The following is a 23,289-nucleotide window of genomic DNA, read 5'->3' as shown; positions in this document are numbered from 1 at the left end:
ATTTTTCACAGCGTCTCTCTCTTCCTCCTTTGTCAATAAAACTGGTAGTTTTTGAATCGATGCAGCATATGCAAGGGCAGCTAATTCGTCTTTCTGTCTCTGTCTGTTGCCGAACGCAGCCCTCGTAACAGGCAATTCACGGCGACTACAAAAACGCTTAATTAAAACATCAACTTTCATGCAGTTTCAATCTCCATCGCTTTCCATTACCAGTAACGCCCCCCTAACCGCAATGCACTGCGCGGTCCAAGAAGCACACTTCGCTTATTGCACTAGATTTGCAGTATGAGTGAAGTATTCACTAAACCATTTGGGAACTCCACAGTCCACACCCAACTACCTCAACCATGGAGTGATTGTAGTGGTAAAAATGCCAATCACATTTTAAAAAGTTTCCAAAAAGCTCGCATATTACATAGAACATGAAAGACTGGGGAAGTGACTGACCATCACGGGCAACAGGACACGAAACATAGTAGGACAATGATCATAGGAAAACTGAACGAGAACCGTAATAAATACTGTACAAACAGGGTTTACGAGACGAGGCACACAGGGACAGATGACTTAAGGGGAGAAGGGCTAAAAAGAACCGGTGGACATACAGATAAAGAGCTATTATGAAAGGTACACATAGAAAAACACAGAACTCCAGATAAAGCCAAACTATGGCCAAAACACAAATGATGTGTTACAGAGTAAAACCCTAAAATCTAAATCTTAACAAAAAGACAAATCATGAGAGCGTACGGCAGGTGCGGCTACCCAGTTGGAATGAGAAAATGTTACTGGCATAGCACGTACTAAAGCCATGAGCAGCTGCAAAGTCTGTACAGTGTCTTCAAGCAGCCATTGGTTATAGTCCATGATAATGATATAGCTGTAGTATTTACACCTTTGAAAAGTAATCAGACGGCTGGAGCACTTTACCGCTGCTATCTAGCGTGGCTAGCTTGCTGCTGGTAGCTCGCTGTTAGCTAGCAGTCGCCGCTAAACGCTGGCAACAGGGGCCGTACAATACAATGTCACCATAATTACGTTTTAGCGCTCTTAAATGGAGCTTCAACGTGACTTCAGGACTTTGTGTTGCTGACGTCTGTCGCAACAGTTTGGGGCATTTATATTGCCATTGTTCACAAACTCTGAATAGACGAGCACGTCGTCAGCCCTTATACCGCAACAACACTTTTCCGGAAACAACTTCAAAATAAAAGTGCTACAATGCATTGATCTACATATACTACTTGGTAATTTAAGGTTTATTTTGAAATTGGGTTTCTCACAGCGTTAGCCCCGTGTACTGTCAAGCATACTGCCGTTAGCTTAACTACGACAATCTCAGTGGGTATCCGAAGCAGAAATGACGAGGACTCGTTTCAGCCCGAGTATTAATTATCGTTTTTCTACGATTATGCCAATTTTGTAATCGTGTAGGGTAATAATCAAAATCGTAATTGAATTTTGATTAATTGCACAGCCCTAATGGCTAGTAGTAAAATATAATTGCTTACTACTCATACTTGCAGTACATATATATATTGTAAGTATGCCGAGCTTTTAAACAGCTGAGCCACTGAGACAATAAAGGGCACAAGTACTGGGTTATCAAAGCAGTTAACGGTGTTCTAGATAATGCCACCAGGGGATAACGGAAGCTACAGTGGATTTATAGTCATCTATCTTCTTTGCCTGCTGCCCCAGGCCACAGTTGTATTTCGAACACATTAAATTTGACGGTATGTCAATTTTGTCAATTTAAAAGACAATAAATCTAAACTTTGCATCACATGTTTTTCCTATCCCAAAAGCCAAGGTAACAAAATCAGAACAATGAATTAGCTTTTTACGCTGATCAATCATTGTTTAATTGTAAGTTTAGCCACCTGATTTGATGAGTTGGAGCAGGGTTCTAAAGCGGCTATAAATGTAAATGTATTGAAGTGATTTACAACTAAATCTGCATATTACACTGATAAAAGTTGCTTTTCTCAGTGGCTTGGCTGGCGGTAAAACATTGCGAGTCGGGACAACCACAGCGTGATGACGTTGTTTCGGGTGTACATCACCCGACGTGTGCTCTTTGCGCATGCGAGTCGCATCATGGGCGTTTTGCGTTCACATTAGAGTTCACATTTGTTTTTGTAATGTGAACAGCAAATAAAAACATCGGATTTAACAAAAAATCTGAATTGGGCATCACACCCTGCAGTGTGAACGTAGCCTTAGATTTCATATCTTTGAGGCGACCGAGTCACCACGTCATGTGTGTTTCATTGTTATGGGCATGCTGTAATGTTTGAATAAACTGGACATAGTAGAGATTTCTCTAGTCTAAAAAAAAAAATTTAAATCTCCTATTTAGACTCGAAGGGCATTTAAAATCCTTGGTTGGGAAGGGGTCAAATCAGGACAGAAATGTCCCGATTGTTTTTATGTGTGTATTCAACCTTACACAGAAAATGCCCAGTCATGCCATCTGGTCTGTTGACCTGAGGCACGGGGCAGGTGCCTAGGGCTGGAGGAGCCCAGAGGGGTAAGGCGGGAGAGACCATTTCAAGATTTGAAAATAAATCAAATAATCTTAAAAAAGAACTCTCAAGTGTATAGGGAGCCAGTGAAGGGAGGCCAGAATTAAAGTTAGGTGCTCTGATCACCAGTTATTTTGGACCAACTGGAGACGCTTGAGGGAGGACCAGCTGACTCCACCATAAAGTGCATTACAGTAATCCATCTGAGATGTAAGGAAGGCATGGATTGCTGTTTCTAGGTGCTGCTGAGAAAGGAGAAGCTTTACCTTAGCTAGCTAGCTAAAATGAAAAAATCTGGATTTAACAACAGCCCCAATTTGCTGGACTTCTACTGCCACCTACAAAGCTCCAACATTTAGTGTCCTCAGTTCCCAAAATGCTTATTGAGTGTTGTTAAAAGGAAAAGTGGTGAAAAACAGTGGTAAATGTGATAAATCTCAGCTTTTTTGGAACATGTTAAATGCATCAGATTCAAAATGACTGAATATTGTAAAATAATAATAATAATAAAGTTGATCAATTTGAACATTAAATAGCTTGTCTGTATTTTATTGAATACAGGTTGTAACAATTGCAAATCATTGTGTTCTCTTTCTCGTTCTCTGTGATTCCTGTCTTTTGAATCAGGCAAAAAACACGTCTTCAGCCTCATCTCGCCCTTTTCTGCCTGTTGTGCTGCACCTGCCAGTTGATTAGCCTCTACATTTTGCCAGTTTGTCTGGCTGACTTATTTGTGCATCTCGATGGATTGAAAGATAGATTGATTAGTTATACTTTAATAGAATTGGCATGGCAATTAAATAAAATAGACAAAATAGAAAAATCAAATGAAAGATATTGGTATGTGTCAGGTAACCAATCAATTGGCAAATGACATGTATGACCTACATGAGCTTGCCCACAATCACAGTCACTCTCATTGAAGCCAGTCACAAAGGCAGCCAATTTCTCCATGGGACTCATAGAGAAGTGTGCTGTGGTCAGCTGCCTGGAGCCAACGCTAAACAAGTATCTATCTGATTAAGAATGTCACTGACCTCTGAGGTGCTGTGCGGCCTGGTACCAAGTGTTGGTTGAAGAGCAGATTATAACAACAATGAAAACAAACCTGTGGCTTTACCACTTCAACACATATATATATATGTGTATATATATATATATATATATATATATTTGTAAACATGTGCACTGCACTTCCTAAACACTTAACTTATCTAGACAGGTGAGTAAATAAAATACATATAAAGAAATGAAATCTTAGTGATCTCCAGTCAGGAACACGCATGCTAAAGTGTAGGAAAAGTAAGATTATAGCTGCTTACTTCGTATGAAATGTTCAAATCATTTAACCCGAGGATCCATTTTGATTGGTTACATAGTGTGCACACAATACACTTTTATGTTTCTTTTTTACCTTGCAAGGTGAAAAAGATCAGGCATCCTAGATACTCACCTGAACGTCTCGTGAGATTGAAGACTGACTGAAAATTATGCAAACCCTGTGCGGCAGTCTTTAATTACAGTGTTGATATATTTGCCCTCTCTGAACCGCTCTGCTCCACTTCCAATTATTCGGTCAAATCACAGCCTTTGCAATTAGCAAATCGAGTTTTACCGCACCATGATTATATTGTAAATGCAAGTAATCGTTCAGCCCTTATATAAAGACACCGCTCTTGTGTTTGTTCACCTAATGGTTCTATATTAAGTTGCGTTTAGGGTCTTTATACTGAAGGTTTGATGGTCAATAAGTTACCATATGTCGACAGTTTTTCTGTTTGTTAAAAGCCTTCATCAATGAACACCTTCATGGTTGTATAAGATAAAAGTAGCCCAGGAATTTCATTCTCACGGTGGTGCTCAAAATATAGCTCTGTCAGATGAGTTTCAATTTTTCCAGTATATCATGCCTCTGTGCCTGTAACAGTCATGGTTGAGGTCACATTTTGCGTAATATAACTGAAGGTGATGCTTGTGCACTGGCTTGTAAAGGATAGTGTCTTTCATTGCCCATATTGGCCTATAACTTGGGTAGTATTAAAACATGAAACACTAATAGGTAGCACCCTCTTGGGGAGAAGAGAAATTGAACCAATTGGTCACAATGCATTGTGGTGTTAAGGTCTTTAAAGGTGCATTGTGGAAATTCAAATGTTAATGTTAAAGTTATTTTTTTCTACATCGTGAATGCTCCAGCACCAATGACCAGATGAGTACAAAGAGTGCTGACACCTACATGTGGACTGACCAAAAGTATAGGTTTTTGAAAAAATATATTAAATTTGCCAATTTGTGGCTCATGAGTTTAAGACGTATTGTCCAGGAATTACTGTTTTTTGTTTGTTTATTTGTTTTTATTACTGTGGTCATATTCCAACATGCTTCTGGTTTGTCTTTTTTGCAGGTGGAACCACTGACGAAACCTCCCTGTACAAGTTAGGACAACAACAGGCCATTCAGTAGTAACTTGAACTTCCGAGGCTTTTTTTCCCTTCTTTTTTTTTAAGAACATACCTGTGCATACTCACGTCCTTCGATTTTGCTCAGGCTGACACTGATCTATTTATTACAGTTAAAACCACCAGCATTTTTTTAAATTTTTTTTTTACATAATACTAGATTTAAGAAAATTGCAATCCTCTCCTCCATCCAGTCAGAAGAAACGCCTGCTTTATACCCCCTGTAGTAACATACAAAGATTGAAACTATTATCCATAATATCAGTTCCTGTATTTTTCTGCAAAATTTCTATAAATACCTCGGGGATACTCTCCAATTATCTACCTCTTTCATTGAAACAGCCAACTCAGTGACCGAAACACAGCAAATCCACTCCTGTGACCTCTTACTGCTGTTACAGTGACAACCTGGATTGCCTCTCAAACTCTTTTTGCTGCAATTGTTACAATACAGCCAGCAGTGTCTGGACCTCGTACCACTTGCCGGCCTGGATAAAATTGTACTTGCTTGAGCCCCAGGTTAGTTTTTACTGAAGAAAAGGGTAAAAAAAAAAAAAAACATCGGAGATGCTTCTGAACACCAGTTGTAGCCTCACCTGTCAAATAATATACCTCAGTTGACAAATAGTTTACACACTCAAAGTCAAGAAAACAGAAGGGAACAAGCAACATCATTCAAAACCCTGGTGCTTCAAATTACCCAATGGACCACCCATTTCAGCATCTTTCATTTGCCTTAGAGACTGGTGTATAGCAACTGTAGCCAAGGAGTCCTCCAGAGAATCATTTTGGACTCCACAACGCCTATCTCCATTGACTTCTCAACAAGTGTCATTGTATACAAGCCTCAACATTTATGTGGTAGTGCAGATAAGCTATTGCCCGAGAGGCCTTCAGAGAAGGCGAAGTTTCATTCCTTTTGGGCTTCCTCTCATCCATTGAAACCTCTGGAGAAGTGTTGAGCAGGAGGAAATGAATGCGGAGTTCTTGGAAGATAGAACTCAAGCCATGCAATAAATTGGAAGGCAAAGACTGAGAAGATCCATCCCGTGTACAACAAAAGAACTCAAGAAAAGATGCCCTAAGAGTAAAGAAAAGACCGGAATGCACCGGTAAGTTTTGTATTTTCCTCTCATGTTTCATAGTCATTCTTTTTAACAAGTACGTTTTCCTTCCCTGTTTAACTTGCTCAACAGACAGTATTAGTTAATTGTAACAGTGTGGGGATGAATGACTGTGGAATTTTGTGGGCAGTTCTTTACATGATTTTGTGTCTGCATACTGTACCACATATTGGTACAGCATTTTTTATTTGACTGATGCAGAGTAGAAAATATAGTAATTAGTCCATAAAATCAGAACTTCACAGCTCATGCTGTGATTTAGCATGAAATCCAAACACTGTTCACATCTGATTCACCAAAATAAAGACGTAGAACTCTTGTTTTACTGTGGTTACACCTTGTTGTGGAAAATCTAAATTGACTTAATGCAGAGAGGTTTTGAAACAAACATCACACAAAGACAGACGTGTCTTTTGAACACATGTATTGTCAGCAGGAAAGAGGTCAAAATAACAGTACAGTGTGTCACGCAGACTGTAATCTTAGAGTGTACTGTTGTAAACATAGGTGCCTATTGCTTCTAGTCATTGTATATTGCATCCTAATGACCTCCTATGGAGAGAGACATTGTCCCTTAAGCTTGTCCTTATCTAATGTCAGTTGGCCGGAACTTGGTACCGCACTCCCTTTAACTAATCTCCCGCTTGTTAGCACAGAAGAAATGCATTATTTATGTTCATGCATAGGAACAGAACACAGTGTCATACAAAAAGTAAAACAGCGACATTGAATTGAAAAGGTTTCATTAAATACACACATAATTACCTGAAAACAATGTAATTAATATGCAAACTAATGTGATGAATATAATGCACAATACAATAATACATTATTCTCTGTTGTTGTGATTATTTGTAATTGGCAGCAAAGAGTATAATAAACGAATACGTGACATGATTATACAGGACAAGCAGACTCAGACATTTGCAATGAAATATAATGTCAAAGGGGCAACACAGCAGATACTAATAATAATGAAATCACATCATACAGCATATTGCATCCATCATCATGAGCAAATTGAGCCATTTCATGATAGACCAACTTAATCGTCTTAATTAACGATCAGTCTTCTATTGCAAGAATTATACAACAGCCACACAACACCAGCAGGCCTACACTGGCATTAAGGTCAGTGATAGCCAGAATTACAGCTTTCCAATTGTCAAACATCTGGTTAAACCATTTCAAATTGTCTGAGTCACCAAATGTAGAATTTCCCATTTGTTGTTTAGGGATGTGAACCAGAGGCTTTCCAAAAGCAGGTCACAGAGCTGTGACCTGCTTTAGCCAGAACCAGAGTATCTGCAGTTCATCCGGGCCACATTTTTTTTAAATAGTACATCATCAGCAAAGACTTTTGTAAAGATTTACATGCCAGTGATGGATAGGTAAGGTCAGAAATTACAGTTGTATAGTGCTTACGTGACGATGGCATGAAGCCCAGCCAAATTGACGGGTAGGGTTCTCCGCAGCCCGAGCTTAAGTGTATAGTTGTGTTAGAACCTCCAGCCAAAAGCCTCATCTTCAAGCCAACTTTTCTAGGTTCAGAGGGTGCATTGTGTGTATTTTATTTCAAGCAAGTTTTTTAAAGTCGACTGACACCTGTCCATAGGGGTGATTATAACAAAGGGCTCTTTAACATGTTTCAGTGAATAATGGATAAAGGGTTGAACGTGCCTGACATAGTTTAGTACTTCATAACAATGAAAATCGACATTTTAAACTGTAGCAGGGGTCACCAACTCCGCTCCTCGGGTGCACCTATCTGGCATGATTTGGTTTTTTCCCCCTTCCAGCACATCTGATTCAAACAGTCAGGATCATTATCAGTTGGTTGCAGAGCTTGCTGATGAGCTGATAATATGAATCTGGTGTTTTGGAAGAGAGAAACATCCAAAACATGCTGGATAGATGCCAACAAGAACTGGAGTTGGTGACGGTTGTGCTACAGTGAAACATCAAAATTGCCCCAAAGTATAGTTCTGAAACCAGCTAAAATTGAAAAGAACTGTATGCCTAAAAAAAAAAAAACATCACTCAAAAACAAATGATTTGAGCCCTCGTCATGCGTGCCTTAAGGAGGGCTGAAAAGTTCATAGCCTGACCTAGAAAGACTTACGCCACACTGATTAAACTTGACTTGCATTAAATTCAAACCTTTTGTTACACTTATGGCATAGTTTATTTTATTTTTACTGATGCTGATGTAGTTTTTTGAGACTTTGAAAAGTGGTACCACTTTTCAAAGTCGGTGGTTGCACTGGCTGCTGTGAGAGATGGTTGGTCAGCCGCATATTCTCCGCATTTGGCACCGTCTGATTTTTTTTTTTTAAATACACAGGCTCTCACAGCAGCCATTGCAACCACTGACTTTGTGCAGGGACATTGTCCAGGTGAAACAGGAACCCCTTTGTACCACTTTTCAAAGTATCGAAAAACTGCATCAGTAAATCTGAGTAAAAAAAAGTGTGTCACAAAGGATTGAATTTAATGCATGTCAGGTTTCATCATATGGTATAATGTAAGTCTTTATAAACTTTTCACCCCACCCTCGTACATCATACAAACCTTGAGTGTGTTTCACTAGTCTCTCTCGAGTTCAGTTCAGTCAGTTCAGTTGTGGACCAGCGTCCTGTGACAGATTGTATCTGACCTTCAAGGTCCAGTTGCAGTTTACACACGCATGCTTCATTTGTAATAGAAGGATCAGGAGGCCACTTGGGCTACTATTTGATATTGCCATACAATATATTACAAAGAGAACATTTTTGCACGAACAGAAATAGACAAAGACGTGTGACCTTCCCACAACACCTTTTTTGTCCAAACCTCACCTCAGCTAACCTCTGTCCTTTTATCACCATCAGTCATTGACACATAATGCACTCCATCATTGATAGTCTTCTCACATCATAGTGCCATAACTTATTGCTGTCCTCTGCTTCCAGTTGCCATGGCAACATAGTTCCCCACCCACCACCACCTGTGGCTTGAATATGCTGTAATGTATAGGAGACTGCATCAGTCAATGTGATTCTTGGCTTGGGATATGAAGATGCGGTGGGTTGGGTTTGCGGCTATATCATTTACAGGTCCTATTGTGTTTAGAACTTGCCAAGAAAGGAAGGACGAGACGACGCCATGATGTTTGTCCATGTATGTGGACATGAACATCAGTAGCCTAAGTGTCCCCGTTCCGCTGTTGCAAAGAGTGCACCAGGGACAGACTATGGCGGGATGAAATCCCATTATCTTGTACTGTGTGTGTGAATGTGGTATGCAAAGATACGCACGCAAAAGTAATTGGGCCATTAGATGAGTCATCCACTGTCTGTCTGGGGACTTCAGCTGCAGTGGATTGGTATACCTATACTTTATTTAATCAGTAAGCAGAGTTGCAGCAAGAGTCATCAATGATGAATACATCACCGGTGAAACTGTCACTGACCATTTTCTGTACTGAAGTCCCAAAAGCCCCTTATTATTATGCGGTACTACGCAGCTCACCACAACTCCTACCTGGTATCTGCAAGGTGCTGTGCTGCGTGTGCTGTGACTAAGAAGCCAGCGTTTCTAGCGTGCCGAAGTGATACTGTATGAGTGATGTAACACACTGTTCTCAAACAGATACATAATTGCTGACTCAAACAGACACAAAATGTGCCCTACCTTATTGAACTGTGACAAACTGTACTTCTTGGCAGTAAAACAATAGAGCTCAAAGGGCTCTTGCTTGTATACAAATAGCTGCGTCTCAGTCCCACCCATCTTTTGCTAGCTGCCCAAGCCCATTTCTGAAAATGTAAACAGTGAGTGCATCGTGTTTGACATTTTGTCTGTGGAATGCGCCACATACACGGATCTTTCACACTGACTAGTGTAATTCAGCAGCTTGATGATGAAGTACTCATGCAATGCTACATACAAGTCAAGCTGTCTTTATGTGGGCTTGCATGTATTTTGCAATTTTCACTCAATTTCTTGGATTTTGGGTTTAAATTGTAGACCTACAATAGCTGTGGCCCGAGCCACCATGGTGAAAAAAATTATTCCTGCCATTTACCCAGCAGGATATGGTACAGTGTGCTGATTTCAACAAGACAAAAAATAAGGGTTGTAAAGTGTGATGCAATTATTTTGACGAAAGAATGTCACAGATCAAATGAACTGTAAAAAGCAGCTTTTGACATGGCAAATTATCATCCACCTGAGATAATACTATGCATTCTTGCCACTGTTACAATTCAATTACTCTGTCTAATTTAGAGATGTGCATCATCAGCAACACCCAAGCCCGAGAAGTTATCTGACCAATCAGTTTTTTGTGTGTCTTGTTTTAATATTGAGTGTTCAGCTGCGTTACAATGTAAGTTTGCTTTTCTTATCTTGTTATTTAGCTGCAAATGTCAGTAAAATCGAAGCCAAGAGAGAATTAGCTTAGCTTAGCATTACGTCAAGGTCAACAGTTTGCCCTTGTTCAGAATGCAAAAGAAAAAATACACATTGATTTATGTATGCATATACATATAAGCATAAATGATATATAACATTTCCCTAACATTACGCATATCGCTGGCTTCAGGTCAAAACTGCATTTATCTGAAATTTCTCTGAAACCTCACAATCCGGGACATTTCTTTCTTTCTTTTTCAAAAATTTATTCTGTTGGTCAGTCCACACCTGTGGCAGTTATTTTAACACATTATTGACCAATCTAAAGTGTTGAAAATGGCTTATTGCTCTCTTTGATGATGTAATGTTAATGATTGAATAAACATAGTGTTTAAAAAGTTTGAACATTGCTAGTGAATCTTGTAGCTGATATGTTACTTTGGCTGCTAAATGTTTGATTGACAGTTCAACAGCTGCAAATACCATGCACTCACCAGACCAGACCAACCCATTCTCCAAGCTTGCTCTTTTTTGGCTCTGTCCCGGACAGTTTTGGAAGCTGGCTGTGTTGTATTGTCCTACATAGTTTTAATTTCACCAAGCTGTGTGTCTGTTTGTGCTTGTGCTGTGGCTTCATGTGACATAGTAAGTACATTCTTGATGCCATTGTGAAAAACCATGGTTGGAAATAACCGGTTTTACATCACAGTTTACAAGTCAAAACTTGCATTTTGTGCCTTGATCAAGGCACATTGAAATGCACAAAATTCGTGAAGAATTTCAAACCCTTCATCCTCATAAATTGCATTTACTAAATATGGAAACACACAGCCAGAAACACTCAACTCGCATTTAGTCTGGCCGCAGCATAAGAGCTAATAAGTCAAATAAAAAATGATCTGTTAGTTATATTGCACAGATTTTGCTCCTATATGATTTTGAAACTCTATGCAATTGAAATAAAGTTTCAAAAAGGCCACTCTTTTGTCATTAGAGATCTTCAACTATCTGAGTGGAAACATAGGATACAATCACAGTTATAAACTGTAGTTCCGGAACACATAAAATGTCAACACTAGTGTTCGGTGTGCTATCATGAATGTTAATAAATTGCAACAATAAAAATAAAAAAATTAAAAAATCTGCCACAATGATTTTGAAACCTTACCTGAAGAGACTGCACAAAGGAGACTGCTGTGTCTGTACTCCACTGTACTGATCAGTGCCCGAGAAGCATTTATTTCCCAGAGCATCACATTATTGTCAACATGAGTGTCTTTCACTTCACCTATTTCATTGTCATGTCACCTCTCAGTATGCAAGGAACTGCATGGGGGCGTTAACCACCTGTCGACTAGCTTCTCTGCCTTCACCTTGACTTTCCTATTCCTAGTCTTTATGATGATGCAGAGCGAGAATACATTGTTCCATTTACACACAGGAAAGTCAGACAAATCAGTTTGATAGTTTTCATGTATTTTCCCTTTGCTGGACTGTCCAGTCTTAGCAGCCGCAGGGTCCATTACACAGCAGCAAGTCTGTAACCTCGGGTGAAAGAATAACATGGACATCCGAGGGAGAGTCAGTCATTGTAACACCCTAACATAAGGAGGAGGTGAAGACAACCATAGCAAAATTATAGCAAAGGCAACCAGAAAGAAAAAATGGGTTATGGATAGGTGAGATGGGAGCAAAGTGGAATAGGTGGCGAGTGAGACACTGTTGCAGGACTGATGTCACAAGTTATACAAACTACGAATTTAGTTTTCATCTTCAAATTAACGTTTAATGTACCTTCCCAGCATTCTCTGCTCATGCACGTCTGGAAGGACTACACGTTTTGACATATTTTTCAATTAAAAAAAAAAAAAAGTGACAGAATAGATGAGAAGAATACATCCATAATTTCACACAAATTTCAATTAAAACTGAAAATGAATGCAAAACATTACAATTAGTAGAACTAAATGTACTATAACTTTCAAATAAAATGACTGCTTTTCCAACACTTAAAAGCAAATTAAATTACGTAGGGAAATAGGTACATCACGCCCATAAGTGCATTGACGTTCAGTCAGACATCGCCCAGATTGCTGTAATAACACTGTGCAGCTCATAATGTACAGTTAGACTGTATTTTAATTTATGTGTGCACGCCCAACTGTATGTGATCAGACAAAGAGTCATATAAACGCTCTTGCTAAGAATCAGTTAACAAACAGAGGTACACACACACACACACACATTTTCACGGTATATTCTGCAAGAGTGGAAAAGTAATTAATGCACAGATAAATGGATGAACATTGGAGCCAAATTGGCAAGTGAGTTCTGTAGGGGACTCAAATCCCTTGCTTGAGAGTGGTATGTGGACGAGCTAAAATGGAAGAATGACAGCGCAGACTGAATGACGGAAGGCAAGATTAGTTTCGAGTGAATTAGATTAGGACTTTTTTATTGTCATGAATACATTTATACATGAATTAAACTATTAGTGCAGTTCAGCAGTACTCCGAGAGCTGTTGGGGGGGTTAGATGCTTTGTTCCGGTGTAATTCTGCAGGGAAGGGCGAGACCATGTGTCTATTGTGCTATTGGGAATACAGTAACATAACCATTACTACTAAAGTTTTATCCTTTTAAAATCATTACGATATAATGTGCAAAAGTTAGCAAAGGTTAGCATGTAAGTGCATTTTACATTCCAAAGTCTTAAGAAAATGTATCTACAAGTATGTAGCTTTAATATCTAACACAAGCCTTTTTATTTACTCTGGCCAACCACGTTACCTGAACACTATAAAATGCAGTGGTACTTCAGCATAAAACTTGGTGGAAAGTAGCCTTGATGCTGTTCTGACTGGCTTGCAATTTTTCATATTGTCATTTATCAAAGCTAGAATGTTTTATATATTTTATTATTAAAAATGTTAAAAATTAGATGGTCCACACCACCTTTATTGTCCTCCTCATTTCCCCGTTAAATTAAGAATTTTATTGGAGATTCCGGAGATGCTATAAATAGACAAAGCCATGCTTATTGGTGCAAATTGACGTTAGTGAAAGCGCAGAAGGGCACCTTTAGTGGTGATAAATAGTCTGTGTTTCCTTTCTCATGTTTCAAGTTCTCATTTCTTCATGTGTGGTGGTTTGGCTTTGTTTTGATGTGAAACTCTTTGTCTCTCCCTTTTGTGGCCAAGCAGTTTCAAGTACAAAGTTATATGGAAATGAGCTAATTAGGAGTGCGCCAGCACTTGCCTGGCTGTTGGAGTTGATGCAGTTACTAAGAAACTGAACTCACACAGCACAACCAAGCATATTGCAAATACGTTGAAAAGTAGATTTTATCTCTTAAACTTAAAGCTACGTTCTGTAATAATTTTTTGTGTTGTTCCGATACCAATACCGGTATCGGGAGAGACCCCGATACTACATAAAAACTGTGGTATCGGCAAGTACTAAAAAGTAACATGCCGATACCATTATTTCCGATGATAACACAGAACTTTGTATGCAGGATCTTGTGTCTCGCTTGTGCACGACATTCACTGATGTGTGACGTGTTCACTGCATGCCGAGCCCAATATATCTAATTGGCCCTTGAATGTTCTGAACCAATGGCAGGGCAGCTTTTTCATGTTGAACAAAAAAAAAAAACACAAAAAAAAACCACAAATGTATTGGCAAAGTTGGGTATCGGAATTGTTATCGGGGGCCAAAAAACGGTATCGGAACAACACTAATATTTTTTTCTCTTAAATAAGAGCTTCAAAAATCATGTTGCTGGTACACTAAATAAGAAGAGGACTGTCATTGCTATGGCAACCCTGGATGACCTACTTTATGGGTAGAGCTTTACTTTACTGTCTAGTAAAGTTATACAAGCAATACTTTAAACTTTGCAGACACAGACCAGTTTGGAAATACTAATCAATACAATTGCCCAAATTTAGTCATGAATCCGGTCAGATTATTTACTATAGGTTAGGTAGCATTTGTATTCTATATGTCCCACTAAAGGGAGTCTACAATTTACTGGTGAATGCAAGTCTTCAGTGGTTCATTCATTTTTTCCCCCTTTTTTGATTAGCTCATGACCTAAGGGAAACATCAATGTAAAAGATGTTTGTTCACTCTAAGGTATGATGCATCGCTTCAGTCATAAAATAAATACATATAGGGCATGCAAGGCAAACATGAGTATAAACATTTATGGGTTGCTTGCGCCATAACTATAACAAAGAATGCATTGTGAGACAATATGTAAGCATACGCTGTGTAAGAAGGTTAACACAAATAAGATCTAGTACTTCTGTGTACTCTTTGACCCACATTTGTTAAAGCTAAGATTGAGACTAGCTTCATGAACTTGTTTGCACTGATAAAACCATCTTGCACCCAATCATCATAATTATTTTTAACACTACCTTGCCTATTATGCCTTAGTAATTTCAGCTCCATGTACCTTCCACACTGACAAATTATAACTGGCAATATTCGATCGCAACTGACAAGGTTCTGCATGGCCTCTCCAGAAAGCTAACATGGACTGGATCAGGCACTTGCAACATCAACGGTTTAAACATCACCCATATTTAACATGCACTATGTCACCCCTTAGGCTTCCAAATGTTAAAGAGGGGGTCTTACGTTTTCACTTAGAAATAAACACTTCAGAAACACTGAATGTACACACATGAAATGCTTCTCAATCAACACCTCTGGGCTCTTATTAATATTTATGCATAAAATGTCTTCTTGTTTATTTGCCATTCATACCTGCATCTACTGTGCTGTGCTCATTCTCTTCATTCTAATAGATAAGACATTTGTTTGTGCTTTTTTAATATCCTCTAATAATAACCTATATTTGAGAAAAAAATACAGCCCCACAAAGTGCAGCCATTGTGTGTTACAATGTTAATGAAGCACTTGATAGACTGTTGCATTGACAACATTAGCCAACGACTGAAAATGAATTCATCGATGTTTATTCTGAAGTGCACCAACATTTGTGTTGTGGCTGAATATCTTACAGTGATGGGAGCTAGTTTATACATCTACCATCTGAAATCTCAAGAGTAAATACCAATTTGACTCAGTGAAGAACATATAGAATTTCTTGTTCTCGTTTGACATGTGGCTGTTTGGTAAAACAAATATTAGTTTGAGGAAAGGCACATTTTGTGTTTTTCACTTTCCTTTTCATGGCAGATTGTATAATGTCTAGGGTGACCATATTTTGATTTTGCGGATGCGCATTCGCCCAACCCGAACCCATGAGACAACCACATGTTCAGTTATTTTGGGAGCACAGAGTGTTACCAGTGAGCTACAATTCTGGGCCAACGACACAGCTCAGCACCTTGTTTGAACGCTCAGGAAGTGAGGTTTTACCAACTTAAAAAGGTGACCTACTTCAACAACAGAGGTGAAAGACAGACGAATAAATGGGATGACATATTGATCGCATTATTGTTATTATTATTATTATTATTATTATTATTATTATTATTATTATTATTATTATTATTATTATTATTATTATTATTGTATTGCAATATATACCATGTTCATATTCCATCCCATTCCTTGCACTCATGTATCATAATAAAACATCTATAGTTTGTAGCTGTCCTAACTCCCACCACTTCTTTTTCGGGTTCTGTCTCGCCACTCGTGTCCACGTTGCACATGCTGTAGGTCACATACACCGGTAACATGATGCACTCCGCCTCCCATTTGTTCCTCAAAGCGTCAGTCAAATTCAACACTGGCTAATTGGTCTCGTGAAAAGCAATAAAAACAAGACATTTTCATGAACTTATAAGAAAATAAACAGACACCCGGGCATGATGTAGAAAAGTGGACATGTCCAGGCAAAAGAGGACATCTGGAATTCTTAGGCATTACAACCCCCCCCCCCCTTAGTTATTGTACCTACTGTAATTGGTTTGCCATCTCTCAAAGGCATACAGTACGCACAATCATACAGATCCCTGTACATACAGATGTCTGACATCGTAGTGATTCTTTACAGCAGTCAAGCACATAGACGATGCATTTTATATTGTGGTTAAAGTAACAGTAAAATACTGTACATGCCCCCCTTACTAAGCTTGTTGTCATTGTTGAATTGTGCGTGTGTGGTTTCTTTATTCACATTAGTTTAGACAAAATATGTGATAGAGATGTTCTTAAATGTGGTGATTGTAGTTGAGGGTCACTCCCTGAAGTGCTTGGCAATTTTTTTGCGCATAATAGGCCACCAAGCAAGATCCACTGAGGTATTCTCACACCAGCTATGACACATAGTCCCTGTGGCATGTCTGAGGTCTGCACAGGGTCTCGTCCTGTTTGGACATACACTGAACACATCACCACAGAAGGCAATCAAAGGTTATGCTCCCACTGAAGATCAATTCAATTTTTTTTGCCCTCCTCATTTCTTCATGTCAATGTAAACAATACAATTCATTCGTTCATTCATTCGTTTGTTCATTCATTCATTAGCTGTAGCGCTGGCTAATCCTCACTACGGTCACGGTTGTGCGAGAGTCGAGGTACATGTACACCCTTTACTGGTTGTCAGCCAATCGCAGCAGTACAATTCAGATTTTTTTTTTTTTATCCAACCCAGGCCTCTTTGGATGTGGAAATAAATCAGACATATATCCAATGCCACTGCAGTACAGGTTACACAACAAACACAAATACTTGATAAAAAAGACAGATGCGAAAAGCAATGGTGGACTAAGGAGCAGAACATAGTCAGTGAATGAAAGATGAGTTAAAATTGAACAATATATGAATATATTAGGGAACTGGACTCAAGAACTAAATCTTTGAACTTGCCACAAATGCATCAGAAGGGCCATATTTACTTCTGTATGAGTGGTTTTTGTGCTTATTTAAATGAGGTAATATGCATATATTTGGCGGAGAAATTGCCCACCTCTATGCAAATGAGACTCATTGATAAACATCGTCTAATTCTGCGCTAATAGCCTTACGCACTTTGAGCGGCACAAATAATGTCTACTGGAAGCTAATCTTGGCGTTATCAGTGGAAGTCTGTCCATGGCAGCAGCGATTGGCACATGGAGAAGACTTGGTCATGCCAGGTAGCCAGGCAGAGCTGGCCGGGAGACGGGGGCATTTTTCAATGTAAAATCATGATGTTTCCAAGCACTGCATTAGAAGTTGCATTTGCTTTTATGATGTGATTGACTACCTAAAAAGAGCGGATTGAACAAAAAATCTGAATTGGGCATCATACTCTGCAGTGTGAACGTAGCCAAAAAGTAGAAGCCTGAGACACCTCAACTGGCTCATCTCGATGTGGCTTAGGAGCAGCAATACTGAGTCCCTCCGCAATCACTATGACACCCCCCCCCCCCCCCACACCCACACACACACATACACCTGATTGTTGAGGGTGATCCCGGACGAAGGAAAGCAATTCCCGCTTCTGTAAGCCATAAGCTTGTGACCATAGGTGAGGGTGGGAATGTAGGTCAGTCGAACCTTTAGTGAGCCAAGACACCCATTTTACTTTACAAAACTTTTCCTGGTATACCACAGAATAGAAATAAGATAAGATAAGATAAGAAAAGAGAGGATAAGATAAGATGCACCTTTATTCATCCCACAGTGGAGAAATTCACAGCGTTATTAGCAGCAATACAGATCATCACACATCATATATAAATAATATGAATCACAAAAAATACTTATGTAGCTTATAGTTAAATAAAAACAGAGAACACAGTAGTGCAAATAGGTGGCATCATCATCACATTTGTTAAATTTTAAATTAAAACATCACATCATACCACACCAGAGGTCTTCCAAGAGTACAGTTGATTGTAAAGTCTAACAGTAACGGGTAGGAAGGACCTCCGGTACCTTTCCTTGTTACAGCGTGGGTGAAGAAGCCTAGCACTAATGGTGCTCTCCATGGCTCGCACAGGGGGTGGGAGGCGTTGACCCGGATAGACGACAGCTTTGTCACAATTCTCCTGTTGCCTACCACCTCTACTGTCTCGAGACTGGATTTTGTTCAGTTTCTCCCTCTCTGCAGTTGAGAGGCTGCTGCTCCAGCCGACCACAGCTTAAAATAAGACTGAGGCCATCACAGAGTCATAGAAGGTCCTTAATAAGTCCTTCCGCACCCCGAAGGACCTCAGTCTACGTAGCAGGTGTAGTCTACTCAGTCACTTTTTGTACAGAGCCTGAGTGTTGTCAGTCCAGTCCAGGTTCCTATTAAGGTGAACACCCAAGTACTTGTAAGAGTCCACTATCTCAATGTCTATTCCCTGGATGTTCACCGGAAGGGGGTGGGTTAAATTACCTTTATGATACATTCAGACCAAACGAGCTCTCAATGGAATTTGTTTCGCTCAGCACCGCAACGGAGGAAGAGAAGGGATTGCCGCTTCGGTAGGTGGTGCTAACTTTAGTGTAGCATTGCTAGCTTGCTTCACACTTCGACAATTAAACAAACAAACTCACCAGATAAGCTGACCTCCACGCTTTTTCCTCCAATCTCCTTTTTGGCCCGGTCCCGGTACACGTAGCTCGCCGTGTCGTACAGCTCTGGGTGCCTGCAAACCGCGACAATCAAGCTATCCTCCATTGCTATGCTACACGTTCTGCACACAACCGCTTCCTGTGTTTTGTCTGCTGTGTGACCTATTTGGTGATGTGGACTATCTCGACACCATTTGGCTGTCGCTGATGCAATGGTGGTAAAAGTTCAATTCAGCCGACGCCGACGAAATGGGCGAAGTAGCGAAACGACAACGTTTTGTAATTCTCTTCTTCAATCTAATGGAAGAGCACTTAATTGTACTGCCTTTTACTATTCATACAGTGTTTGTCACAGGTATACATAAATATTATTAATATTTGTAATTACAAAATAATCATTTTCAGGAAAATGAACGCTGTCAGAATGTGCACCCTACTCCCTACATAGTGCCCTACTGAAGGATCATGCCATTTTGTAGCGGTGTCCCAATGTCCAGGGAGCGAAAATGTGAGGCACTAAAAAAATTATCCACAATGCACTCTGAAAAGTAGTTAACATCGATGCTCACTCAACGGGGTGAGTATATGAGTATTTTGAGTATGAAAAAAAATAGCACGAGTGAAAAAAATAGCACGAGTGACAGCGCAAGCACACAAATCAAAGCAATACATTAATTATATACTATGTAAATAATGAATGCGTGTACAACAAAGGAAAGAAAATGTTTTAAAACATTTTCATTCACAATAAATAGTCTGTGATTTATGTGCTGGTACGACAGGACCTGTACGGTGATCCCATGATATGTGACAAGGAGCAAGTAGCGAGCTGGCTGTCCAAATTGCCAGAGTGAAGGCACTACATATTAGGCCACCATATAGTGTGGGACTATATAGTGAATGAGGGGTTAGGGGATAAGGGTGGACATTTGGACACAGCCTAAGTGAAATTTCCTGTTGTGTACCCCTGATAATCTCTCACAATAATTGGGAATCACTGATTTAGTTTGACAAAATGCACAGAAATATATAGAAATATACACAGAATTTTGTTGATGGTAATATGAATTCATTAGAAATAGATAACATTTACTGTAAATCCTGGTGTGGCTTGTTGTTGATTACTAGTACCTAGTGACGTCACGCTCAAAGCAGACACTCGGTGTTGAGCGCTCGCGGCAATAAATGTCTCGATACGTTGTTCCGATGCCGTGCTTCATTCGGTGGAAAATCACGTGACTGCGGAAGCGAAGCGTTGTTACTTCACACGCGTGTCGGCCGTGACTGTCTTGTGTCTTGTCACTCCAGGTAGGGAGGGTTCGAGTCTGTCATTTTGAGTCAAACTCATAATACTTCTTGGGGGCAAGATTGAGAGCTTTGTCGCGCATTGAAGTCACTAAAAATGAGGAAGGCTGCACTAAAAAACAATGAGTAATATTTACTTGGGGGGAAAAACCTAGGAAAGTGTTTTCACTCAAAAATTAAGTAAATTTATTGTTGTTATTGTAAAAGTATTGTTCCGAGTATATCTTATCAATTTGTTTGTTTGTTTTTTCCAATGAAATAAACTACTAGTGTTGAGGCACAAACCCACAACCTTCAGGTTAGGTGGCAGCCACGCTAGGAGCTGAGCCACGCCACTCCTGCTGTGTTGCTGGTGTCAGGTGGAATCCTGTACCTTCAAGCCATTTTTTGCTCCGTTTAGTCACACCAGAAATACATTAACCTATAAGGGCAAACAAAAAGACTAATATGGCTCACATGATAGTGTCTGCATACCAAGCAGAAGGTCATGAGTTCACTCCTCAACAGTTTTGTCCATCCATCCATTTTCTTAACTGCTTGTCCTCTCAAGGGTCGCGGGGGGCGCTGGTGCCTATCCCAGCTGGCTTCGGGCAATAGGTGGGGTACATCCTGAACTGGTTGCCATCCAATCTCAACAGTTTAGTAACTATTTCAAATGAATAAATAAACTGGGAAAATGTACCCAAAACTCTCCTTGTAAATTTTATAATATAATAAAAAAAAGTTTAGTAGTTTTTTTCAAGTAATCACTCCCTCCCGCCTTTTTTTTTTTTTTCCAGTGGAGGTGAAGTTAGATTATTACACAATAGATTAATTTGCAATTGCACATATTGTAGGCATTCATTCACACACTATAAACACTGATTTATAATATAAATCAAATCACCGAATGTATCTTCTCCAAAGCTGGAGAGGTCATAGGAACCGACTGAAACCAAATGCTGCAGAAATGATGTTTTTCGTGAAACACCCAAATCCTCGTCCCAGTGTCCCAAGAATTTTATTCAAATACCATCGTCAATTTTCTGTTGCACAAACATTTCACTTTTTCATTTAAAACTGACACTAGAGTGTCTTATTTCTTAATGACATTTTGCCCTTTTGCTGATTGTAAATTAAATATATTTTTGGCCAGCAGATGTCACCATATTGAATTGTGCCAAATGCCTTGAAGCACTGAACCATTCCAACCTAATTGCGTCAGCGGTACAGAAAGCAGTGGTGAAGCAGTGTCATGACTCATCACACTGATTCGTGGCAAATGCTTGATAACACTGAACCATTTCGACACATTGCTTCATATTGATTCACTGCTTGAGAAAGCTTCGGTTTCTCCATCACTACTATTACCTTTCACATACTGTACGTACGGAATGACCTATATGTGTTATCCAGTTTAGGAGGACCTTTTCACCCATTTCTACTGGATCATCTTTGTTTGCATTTGCTGCTGCTACTGTACAATTCAAGAGAACAACTAGATTAGTCAGCACCAGACCAGGGCAATCCGTGGCACACCTCAAGTTCTTAACCATCAACATTAGTCAAGTCACAACACAACTGTATGAGACACACATATTGGCCTTACTGTGTTCACGAGTGAGGGGACACTGACTTGCTAAAAATGTAATAGATTATGTTGGATGAAAGAAAGAGCTGTTTTCATTCATTCAAATATTACAAAAAGAACAAAAATACCAGCATAAATAACGAATTTTATAGGGTACTCACTATTGAAAATAAGGTGCTTGTGTGTGTGTGTGTGTGTGTGTGTGTGTGTGTGTGTGTGTGTGTGTGTGTGTGTGTGTGTGGTGATGGTGTGTGTGTGTGTGTGTGGTGATGGTGTGTGTGTGTGTGTGTGGGGGGGGGGGGGGGGTTAAAGTAGCAAGGGACCACTGTATTACTCAAACCACACTAAGACTCCATTTGCCCGGCTAGTTACCACCCCTTATAATAGATTGACGCAGATATCGCGCACATTGTATCTAAGGCCTTTGGAAAAAGTACTGCCGTCTATAATCCACTATGACCAAACTGGCTTTATTAAAGGACGACACTAAAGGACGCAGAAGCTATGTTATCCTAGACGACATGGCAGGAGTATGTCACAATAAAAAGAAACAAAAATCGTAAAAGCAATATGCCACCCAACGCAGAGAAAGCTTTTGATAAGGTTAACGGATCTTTCCTTTTTGCTGAATTTCGCAAATTTGACTTTGGAGACTCATTCACAAATTGGATAACAGTCTTATACAACTCACCAAAAGCAGCAATCACAAGATTGGGATTACATCACAAAGTTTTCCAAAGGATTCAGACAAGGCGGCCAATTTTACTGTTACTATTTGAAAGTCAGGCAGTCGTCTTCATAAATCTCATTATAACATTACCAAACCAAAGTTCAAGCATCATCACCTTCCCAAATGCAGATCCTGTTTTTCTGTAGCTTTTTGGGGTGGCTTTTATTTAGCTATTCTGTATGCAAATCCCATTTCCTTTATACGGTTTCTTACAGTTCGGTCACAAACATGCCTCTGGTGGAAAGTGTAGAAGATAAATGATCCCAATATTAACCACTCATAATCCAGATTTAAAAATGTGCAAAAAAGGTATTCATTACAGCAATGTTTCTCAACCCTGGTCCTCGGGGCGCACTATCCAGGCTGTTTTCCATGTCTCCCCTATTCTAATGCAGCTGAGGATCGTTATCAGGCTTTTCCCGAGCTTGCTGATGAGCTGCCATTGGAATCAGCTGTGTGTGGAATAGGGTGACATGGAAAACAGGCTGGATAGTGTGGCCCGAGGACCAGGATTGAGAAACAAGGCGGAATTTACTATTTTAATCAATTATTTAACATTGTGTTTATGACAATCAAAAATGTTCCAAGAATTTCTGACAAAAGAGAGAAAAACTTCTTTGAATACAATTAATACAATCAATTGAATT

The 23,289-nt window shown here is 39.5% G+C and overlaps 1 protein-coding gene across 8 annotated transcripts in view; it reads left to right on the top strand.

The window, feature by feature from the left end:
- Positions 1-23,289, top strand: part of LOC144044427 (thyroid hormone receptor alpha) — a 105,044-nt gene that overhangs the window by 37,028 nt on the left and 44,727 nt on the right. For all 8 annotated transcript variants that reach the window (XR_013291268.1, XM_077558832.1, XM_077558830.1 and 5 more), the window contains exon 3: positions 4,933-6,099. The gene's annotated coding sequence lies outside the window, so the exon portion shown is untranslated. The remainder of the gene's footprint in view (positions 1-4,932; positions 6,100-23,289) is intronic.

The sequence above is a fragment of the Vanacampus margaritifer genome, chromosome 2 (genome assembly GCF_051991255.1).
Source record: "Vanacampus margaritifer isolate UIUO_Vmar chromosome 2, RoL_Vmar_1.0, whole genome shotgun sequence".
Lineage (NCBI taxonomy): Eukaryota > Metazoa > Chordata > Actinopteri > Syngnathiformes > Syngnathidae > Vanacampus > Vanacampus margaritifer.
This window is presented reverse-complemented; position numbering and strand designations above follow the sequence as displayed.